General features: G+C 42.8%; 1 long non-coding RNA gene across 3 annotated transcripts; it reads left to right on the plus strand.

The window, feature by feature from the left end:
* The first annotated feature begins 4,742 nt into the window (after nt 1–4,742).
* LOC137246727 (uncharacterized) lies at nt 4,743–6,070 on the plus strand. 3 transcript variants are annotated; one of them, XR_010951671.1, is made up of 4 exons: nt 4,743–4,881; nt 4,932–5,222; nt 5,285–5,602; nt 5,656–6,070. It is a non-coding gene; the product is annotated as an uncharacterized lncRNA (long non-coding RNA). The 3 variants fall into 3 exon arrangements; XR_010951669.1 differs by having other exon boundaries at nt 4,932–5,251; nt 5,307–5,602; nt 5,656–6,063; XR_010951670.1 differs by having other exon boundaries at nt 4,932–5,251; nt 5,455–5,602; nt 5,656–6,063.
* Nucleotides 6,071–8,797: the final 2,727 nt, after the last annotated feature.

Below are 8,797 nucleotides of genomic sequence, written 5' to 3' on the forward strand. Positions count from 1 at the left end.
CTTTTGCTACTGTATCGGTATAGATGTCTTTTAGCGGTATTGTTTCGGGCCAACGGGTGAAGCGATCGATTATCGTCAGGCAGTATCTGTATCCGTCGCAAAATGGCATGATTATGATGTCGAGGTGAACGTGTTTGAAACGCTCACTCGGTACCTCGATGTGTTGCGGAATGTTTCTTTCATGACGGTGTACCTTGCTACGTTGGCATGACAAACATGTACGGACCCACCGGATACTGTCACGATTCATATGTGGCCACGCGTATTGTTGACTTACGAGCTTTTTTGTGGCTCGTCCATTGGGGGGAGAGATGTTGTGAATTAAGTCGAACACATTTCGTCGAAGTGACGAGGGTATGTATGTCCTTACCTTGCCCGTCGATACGTCACAGTACAACTCGCCATCTGAATCATCAATTTTGAGTTTGCGTAGTAGCAGAGATGTTGAAGTTGAACTTAGCAGAATGTGTAGTTCCTGATCGTTATGTTGTTTCTCTTCGATCTCTCTAGCTGATATGCTCACAGGAAGGTTTATGGTAATAATCCGCGAACCATACCATTCGATGCTGGGTGAAAAGCTGTCCTTCGAGTTCGGTTGCATTCTGAGTTGCGTGAAAGCGTTGAAGACTTTTGACTAGAATTGAGAACCTCGATCACTGGTAACAGTAGCTGGTGCTCCGAAGCGGTTTACCCACCCGGCGAAAAATGTTTTTGCTACTGTATCGGTATAGATGTCTTTTAGAGGTATTGCTTCGGGTCAACGGGTGAAGCGATCGATTATCGTCAGGTAGTATCTGTATCCGTCGCAAAATGGCATGATTATGATGTCGAGGTGAACGTGTTTGAAACGCTCACTCGGTACCTCGATGTGTTGCGGAATGTTTCTTTCATGACGGTGTACCTTGCTACGTTGGCATGACAAACATGTACAGACCCACCGGATACTGTCACGATTCATATGTGGCCACGCGTATTGTTGACTTACGAGCTTTTGTGTGGCTCGTCCATTGGGGGGAGAGATGTTGTGAATTAAGTCGAACACCTTTCGTCGTAGTGACGAGGGTATGTATGTCCTTACCTTGTCCGTCGATACGTCACAGTACAACTCGGCATCTGAATCATCAATTTTGAATTTACGTAGTTTCAGAGATGTTGAACTTGAACGTAGCAGATGGTGTAGTTCCTGATCGTTATGTTGTTCTTCTTCGATCTCTCTAGCTGATATGCTCACGGGGAGGTTTATGGTATTAATCCGCGACAGCGCATCGGCTACCGTGTTTTATGTCCCGGTGTATGTACAATCGTGCTGATAAACTGACTGATATACTGATGTTGGCGTTGTTGCCGAGGCGAAGCCTTATCAGAGTTTTGATCTAACGCAAATGAGAGTGGGCGATGGTCGGTAAGAACTGTGACGTTTCGGTCCTCTAGCAGATGTTTAAAGAATCGTATGCCTTTGAAGATAGCTAATAGTTCGCGTTCGTAGGCGCTATAGTTTCGTTCAGTTTTGCTGAGTTTAGCCGTATAGAACCCTAAAAGTTGAATCATACCGTTGATAGATTGGTCCAGTGCCGCCCCTATTGCCTGATCATATGCATCGCAGCGAAGAGTTAAAGCAACCTCCATTGCTGGATATGCCAGCTGGATGGCATCTATCAATTCCATTTTACAGTCATCAAAGGCTTTTGATGTTGTTTCGTTCCGTCCCACCGCACGTTTGACGTTCTTTTTCGCTCCCGCGGTGAGGGCGATTAGTGGAGCCTGAATTTCCGAAGCTCGAGGAATGTTTAGCCTATAAAAGTTCCATGAGCCTAAAAAAAGTTGCAGCTCAGCAATTGTTTGTTGTTTCGGCTAGTTTCGCATTGCTTCTATGCGCTGAGTGGTTGGCTTAAGTCCTGTTCTGTCGATTGTATGTCAAATGTAGACCACCTCTTGTTGTGCGAACGAACATTTATTGACATTAATTGAAAGGCCGTACTGTCTGAAGCGGTCGAACACCATTCTTAGGTGTTTTTTGTGTTCCTCCATGGACTTAGATGCTATCAGGATATCGTCGATGAAAATATGACAAAACTGCAAGTCTCGAAATATGGAATCCATTAATCTTTGAAATGACTGTGCAGCGTTACATAAGCGTTGAATTCGAAGAGGCCGAAGGGTGTTATTACCGCTGTTTTCGGTCGGTCTTCAGGTGCTAGTGGAATCTGGTAGTATGCTCGCGTGAGATCCAGCGTTGTGAACACACTGCAGCCATGCATTAAGTATGTGAAGTCTCGGAGATGCGGAATGGGATACCTGTCGGGCACTGTGACTCTGTTTAGTCGTCGGTAGTTACCACAAGCGCGCCAATTTCCATCTTTTTTTTCGCACGAGATGTAGTGGGCTGGCCCATTCGCCCTTTGACGGAACGCAAATACCTTGTTTTAACATACTGTCGAATTCTTTTTTTGCTGCTGCCAATTTTTCTCCAGCGATCCGACGCGCCCTCTCTGCGACGGGTGTACCCTGCGTAGTTATGTGGTGCTTTACGCTATGATTGGGCGTGAGGAGATTAGTCGGTTTGGTGATTCCCTCGAACTCCTGGAGGAGGCGTTCCACGTAACTGTTATAAGTGGCGGATGTAACGTGTGCGGTCGTCATTTCTTGCATTGATACTTGAGGTAGTGGAGACTGTGACCTAGTAACGTTTGAGTTAGAGTGCATCAGCCTCCGATTGCGTAGATCGACGAGCATGTTGTTATGTTTGATGAAGTCGGCACCTAACATGGGATGCGCAACGTCTGCGACTGTGAATTGCCACTTGAAAGTTTGGCCCAGACCAATGTCGAGCGTTAGTTGGTGTTAGCCGTAGGTTCTTATTATAGAGCCAGAGAGAGTGAAATCTGAGCTCGAATCGTAACATACGATCACGGATCGGCAACTATACGAAAGAAAATTACGTAATACGTCAAACGTATAAACAAAATGGGATTATAACATACGATAGCAAACGGAAAGTAGTTTCTTTTCAATTCACAATAAATTTTACGATCCACACTAGTTTGGATTGTATTTTTAGCTCACAATAGGGTTTGAACTGTCAAATTGGTTGCCAAAAATATAAAAAAAAAGTAAATAACTGCGGTGGACCCAATTTTATTGTTTTGTTTCAGCTCCAGTAATAGCGAAGACGATGAAAAGATAGTCCGAAGGCGGTTAAGAGAGTGTAGCACCATTTCGAAGCGAATTGAACGGCCGTCCGCTGTGCCTACCAGGATGACCGACGGCTTTGTTAGTTTAAATTGCTTTTGCGGAAATTACAGGGTTGTCGGCACTTCTTTGCTTGAGCACCGAATCATGTGTGATAATAGCACGTGTTCTTTTCCATCTCTCGCTTTTTCAACTTTTGTTGTTTTTACCGCCGTCGTGAGCGCCTGTACCTGGGCAGTTAATTTTTCGATGTTATGTGCAAACAATTTTTGTGCTTCGCTGTATGCTACTGTCCCATCAGCTGTTGGGGGCCCCACTTTGGTAGTCACTGACATAATTCTATTTTCCACCTCAAAAATTTTGTCTGCTTGTAAGGCGAGGCTGTCAATATCGTTAGTGGTGCTGACGGCCAAAATCCGACGGATGTTCTGTGGCATTTGTTCCACAAAAATTGTACGTAGAATGTTCTCGGTCACCGTACCAGCTGCTAAACTTTTTAAACGCAGTAAATAGTGTGATGGCTTGCCATCAGTGAACTCAGTGTTATGAAGCAAACGTCGTAATTTGCTTTCGTTGCTTTCTTCGAATATGTCAAGCAGTCGTGTCTTCAAAGCCTGGAATTTACCATCAGCTGGTGGATCCTTAATAATGTCGACCACAAATGGTAGGGTAGTATTGTCCAAGTGCACCAAACCAGTACACAAATCGGGGTAAAAGTCTAGTTGAGGGGTTGTCTGCTAATACGCGTCCAAAAATATCAAGAAAGGTGTCAAAAGACGCGTATTGACCTCGACAACAATAATCCGAAGGCGGAAAATAAAAATTTTAGCTCGTTCAAAAGCTTTTAACGAAAAACCGAAAAATGACCCGCGGGTACCACCAAACCAGGGGTGGGATCCATAGTATTTTTGCGCAGAACACTTTTCTGCGTTGACGGCCTTCGGCCGCGCTAATATAAAATTGCCCTGGCCGGTCCACCAATGGGGTGGGATCAAAATTAAATGCGGGCAAACTCCCTTTGTACACACAATTTTTTTCAGTGCACAACAACATTACAACATGCACATGAAAGTCGCCAACTTCAACTGCAAATATCTCTGGAAAGAGATACAAATTTTTTTTTCCGCCCTCGGATTATTGTTGTCGAGGTCAATAGGTGTCTTTTGACACCTCTCTCGATATTTATGGTAGCGTGTTAGCAGTCGACCCCTCAACTAGACTTTTACTCAAATTGGATCATATTTTTTGTATGAATTGTGGTTAATTTTGGAGCACTCGCTTGGTACATAGCGAGTACTCCATTCATGCATGCATGGAGTACTCGCGATTTTTGCAGGGCCCGAATTGTAACATACGATCACGGATCGGCAACCATACGAAAGAAAATTACGTGAAACGCCAGACGTATGTATAAACAAAATGGGATTATAACATACGATAGCGAACGGAACGTAATTTATTTTCAATTCACAATAATTTTTAAGATCCACATTAGGTTGGATTGTATTTTTAGCTCACAATAGATTTTGAACTGTCAAATTGGTTGCAAAAAATATAAAAAATAAAGTAAATAATTACGATGTATCCAATTTTATTGTTTTGTTTGAGCTCAAATGATAGCGAAGGCGATGAAAAAATTGTCCGAAGGCGGCTAAGAGAACGCAGTAACCCGTTGGACTTATCGAACAAAGCGTAAGCATATCATTTATGTATTATTTCTTTGTAACAAAAAATTATTTCAGATTCTTGAAAAGATTTCGCTTAACTAAAGAAGGTTTTAGTTACCTTCCAGAGAAATTAAATTTGAAGCAAGCCGTTGCCAAAGCGGTTCCTCAAATTTTGCAATTGGCAGTCAGGCTTTCACTTCTTGCTAGCGGTGGCTACCAGCACATTGTCGGTAGTGACTATTTAGTAGGAATGTGCCAGAGCACTGTCTCGAAGTTGACATCACATGTTGTTGCCGAGATGGAGAGGAAGCTGTGTGCGGAATTTATATGCTTTGAACCAGATGACTCCCAAAGCTTTAAAGAATGGTTGGTGGAAAAATATAAAATACCTGGAGGTAAATTTAATAATAATTGTTGTGAAATTACAGAATACCGGTTTTATTTTTTTAGTGATTGGGATGTGCACGGTACACATATTGGTTTACAAAACCCTATAGCTAACGAACACATGTACTTCAACCCTAAAGGGTACCACAGCATTAACGCTAGGATTGAAATTGTTATTAAAAATTTTTAAAACAATTATAAAAATTCTCAGATATGTGATCACACCTACAAAATATTGGCAATCAACTGTCAATACGGTGGTGCGGCTCACGATTCCTTCGTTTGGAAACATTCCTATCAGAGAAGGGATTTGGAGGATGGATTTCAACCGGATAGGCATCAAAAATCCTGGCTTTTAGGTAAAGTTATTGGGTGCAGCGAACTTTTTTGTACTAACAATTAATTTATATAGGAGATTCTGGCTACCCACTTGAGCCGTGGTTAATAACCCCATACAGAAGCACATCAGACAATTGGCATTCTCAAAGGGTGCTGGAGGATTTTAGGATATGACAAAAAAGGAAGATATCATCCTGCGAAAATGGCAAGATTTGCAAATGTTTCTGCTGCATTACATAACATTTGCATTAAATTTAAGAACCGTCAAATCTTCACTCCGAAGATCCCATTCTAGAAATTGAAACAAGCGAAACAAACCAACTTACCAATATAGGAAATTCGATAAGAGATCAAATAAAACGTTCACTTTTAAGAGTGTCCTAAGCAATGATATGTTCCTAAATAGCTTCAAAATTAAGCCTGGCAATATTTAAATAAATGAAATTATTTATTAAATTCAATATTCTTTCATTTTTATTTTAAATATATATATAGTGTATGTACCAAGTAAATATCACAGTACTTTAAGTCATTCTTCAGGAAATCTTTGTAAAATATAAATCAATTCATTTTCTTACTTAACAACTAAAAAAAAATTCACAGTCACTTTCTTATATCTAAATATGCATATAATAATGAATATTCTAAAAAAAATTAATGAGGTCTTCTCGCTTTAATTTGCAGCGTCTCCAATTCCAGTCTCTTTATTTGCAAGTCGATCTGACTTGCCTCTTTTTGCCTGCGATATTTTTCTTCTTTAATTTGCAGGATGCGCTGCTGCACCAACAGGAACCGTTCCTGAACGTCCAGCAATCTGTCCAGCTTTTGGTCCAACCCCCTTTGAAAATCGGACACAGTTTTTAAATTTTCTTGCAATAAGGCCATTCGTTGTTCGCTTGAACTTTTTTTGCGGGGCGTTTTGGATCGCAGCATTCTATCAACAATGGCGGCGGGTGGAGCAGTTGATGAACCTGGCAAACAACTTGGTGACCATCACCATCATATAATAACCGCGCTAAATGCCACTAGCACCCAGATAAACTGTGGTTAAAATCAGAAGCCCCACCATACAACACTACTCGTTGCGCTTGACCTATCAAAAGCTTTTGATACGGTCCACCATGGCACGTTACTGCAAGACCTGGAAGGGTCTACCCTTCCCCCATGTCTTAAAACGTGGGCCGCAAATTATCTGGGTGGTCGGCAGGCATCGGTGCAATTCAGAAACGAAACATCAAAGCCAAGAAGAATTTAACAAGGGGTGCCACAGGGTGGTGTCCTATCCCCAGGAGTTACTATCGTTTCTTACGCCGATGACTGCATAATAATGGCCACAGGCCCGAGCCCACAGATCGATGAGCTTTGTAACAGAATAAACGGCTACCTCCCTGATCTCCCCAGTTTTTTCGCCTCGCAAAACCTGGTTTTATGACCGACTAAATCATCCGCGACTTTATTTACAACTTGGACGTCCCAAATGACGACCATTTTGAACATCCACGTTGATGGCACTATGCTACCGACTGTCCTACACCCCAAAATCTTGGGAGTGGCGTTTGATCAGGATCTACATTTGGTGAGCATGCAGCCGCAATTGTACCGAAAATCCAGAGCCGTAATAAAATCCTCAAATCTCTTGCTGGCAGTACTTGGGGAAAAGATAAAGAAACGCTCATTACTACTTACAAAGCATTTGGCCAGCCGATTGCGTGCTACGCGTCCCCTATATGTTCGCCAAGAATTAAAACTACTCACTGGAAGAAGCTACAGGCCTACCAAAATACTGCTCCCAGAATCGCAACGGGCTGTCTTCTTATGTCCCCAGAGCACCATCTACATAATGAGGCGCGAATACTCCCCATCAGGGAGAGAAATGAGATGCCAACCAAACAGTTCCTGTTGAATACCCAGAAACCTGGGCATCCCAACAGGTATCTGATTGATGAGCCAACACCGCCTAGGGGCTTAAGGAGTCATCTTCGTAAGCATTGTGAGGAAATGCGGCACCTGAGAACTCAGCCTTATGAAGCCAAAAAACACAAGCAGGTCCTCAGTGAACTCCACAAACAGGCGTCGAACCTTTATGCCGGGAATTTCCCGGTGAATCCATTACTCAAAGAACAGTACCCAAAACTTGCGGAAGAGGAACGCACACTCTCCAGGGAAACACGAGTCACTCTATCTCGACTTCGATCTGGATACTGTAACAGGTTAAACTCTTACCTATCCAGAATTGTCACGTACACCTGTTAAAAGGTGAAACCGCCCTTTGCGCAATTAAGGTGGAATGTCCCCCCGCTAGCTCAGGGCGAGAGGTCAGGGCCCTTAACCCTTTTCCACCTTTATGCGGTGCGGATGTCACAATCATCATCATACTTAAATCCGTGGACCTCCCTCGCACGAAGTTGCGAACCTGTACCACCATGTTAGGCCAATAGTACAACCTCATAAGCATATGTTGCGTTTTCGCCATACCCCCGTGCGCAGCTATCTCTGGACAATGTGCATTTTCGATGAGGGTTGACGTGAAGGCTTCCGGAACCCACAATTTCCACTCGTTTTCCTCTAACTCTACATTTTTCGGCAAAAACCTTTTAAAAACCATGCCGTCCTCTACCTTTAGATCAGGCAACCTTTCTTTATTGTTTTCTATTGTGGTTGTCAAATCTTTATACTCTTTCGATTCGAACTCCACTGTATCCATATTCGCTATTGGAGATTCTGTGACCTCTTCTATGCAACGCGAGAGAGTATCGGCCACTATGTTATCTGCACCTTTACGGTGTTCAATTTCAAAATTAAAGGCTTGTAGTTGTAGTGACCACCTAGCTAATCTCCCGTTGAGATCTTTCAAAGACATTAACCACTTCAGGCTAGCGTGGTCAGTCACTATCGTAAAGGGCATTAAATCGATATATGGTCGAAATCTCTTTACGGCCATCACCGCCGCAAGACATTCCTTCTCCGTTGTACTATATTTTCTTTGACATTCGTTGAACTTTTGTGAAAAGTATGCGATTGGCTTTTCTGCATCATCGCTTTCTTTTTGGTAGAGTACTGCACCCAGACCATAATCAGATGCATCGCATTGTATGAAAAATCTTTTTGAAAAATCAGGGTGTTTGAGAGCCAGAGCACTGGTGAGTGCTCTCTTTAAGCTATTGAATGCTTCCACTGCTTCTTCAGACATTTCGAACTTTCTCCCCTTCTTCAAC

The sequence above is a fragment of the Eurosta solidaginis genome, chromosome 3, assembly GCF_040869045.1.
Source record: "Eurosta solidaginis isolate ZX-2024a chromosome 3, ASM4086904v1, whole genome shotgun sequence".
In the NCBI taxonomy this organism is placed as follows: domain Eukaryota; kingdom Metazoa; phylum Arthropoda; class Insecta; order Diptera; family Tephritidae; genus Eurosta; species Eurosta solidaginis.